Consider the following 999-nt stretch of genomic DNA (forward strand, 5'->3'; position numbering starts at 1 on the left):
TTGCATGCTTTGCGAGGAGTCTTCCACAACGAAGATATGTGCACGCGATCCTTTTTGCCAGAGAAATCAGCATCCTGCTGGTTTTAAGTTCTCTGCTGAAGAGGAAATCTAAAGATGTCTGTTGGTAGTGCCAATCATTTAATTTACCTTACCACGCAAGCTCAATAAATATCTGTGTTGTAAAATACCTTCCGAGACCGCCACCAGAGGGCGCTCACTGAATATTTCTTAAAACTCAGTCGACTGTCTCATTGCCTTTATCTCTCACAAATATTGATTTTCTCTCTATATTTGTATATTGGTGTATGTTGGTGTAGACGAGATATAGAGTTGATGCAATCGAATCCATTATATGACGGATCCCCATGTTATCTACCCCGAAGAATTAAAATGCATAGTTGAGCCCTGCGGGATTTTGAACTGATTCAGGTGAATTTACTTAATAACGCTGTTCAGCTTGTGTTTAACTATAGTTTCTCATGTAAATCACTATAGTTTCACTTTATTCATTTCTTTCTATTTTCAACAACGGTTTCTTATTTAAGCACAGTGCCAGTAGTTTTGAGTGGAGTAGACTAGCCAGTAGCATCGAACACGGTATTATTTATTTTATCAATCCTAGGTGGGTGGGGTGGTGGGATGAAGAAGAATGACGGACGAAGCTATTTCAATTCAGAGCGCAAAAAGCTAGAATATATACCGCAAACCATTTTTTACGACGCACTTACGATTCTGCCAGCTCTCCGGCGTTATGATGATTTTGATTAGGTACAAGGCTAGTAATTGTTAGTGTATTAATTACTCAATTACATCCAGCCTGGAGGGATGAAAAGTAAAACAGGTCTCGGCTAGATTTGAACTGAGAAAGCACTATGTTGGGCCAAATTCCGCAAGGCGTCTTTCCGATTCTCCGCTTGCCGCCTTTCTGCGTTCAGTATTAAATCTTTACACAGTCAATTTGTTCTCAAATCAAGATCGTCATTTTAGAAAGGAAGTCTG

This window comes from Octopus sinensis, linkage group LG7 (genome assembly GCF_006345805.1).
Source record: "Octopus sinensis linkage group LG7, ASM634580v1, whole genome shotgun sequence".
NCBI classification, from domain to species: Eukaryota; Metazoa; Mollusca; class Cephalopoda; order Octopoda; family Octopodidae; genus Octopus; species Octopus sinensis.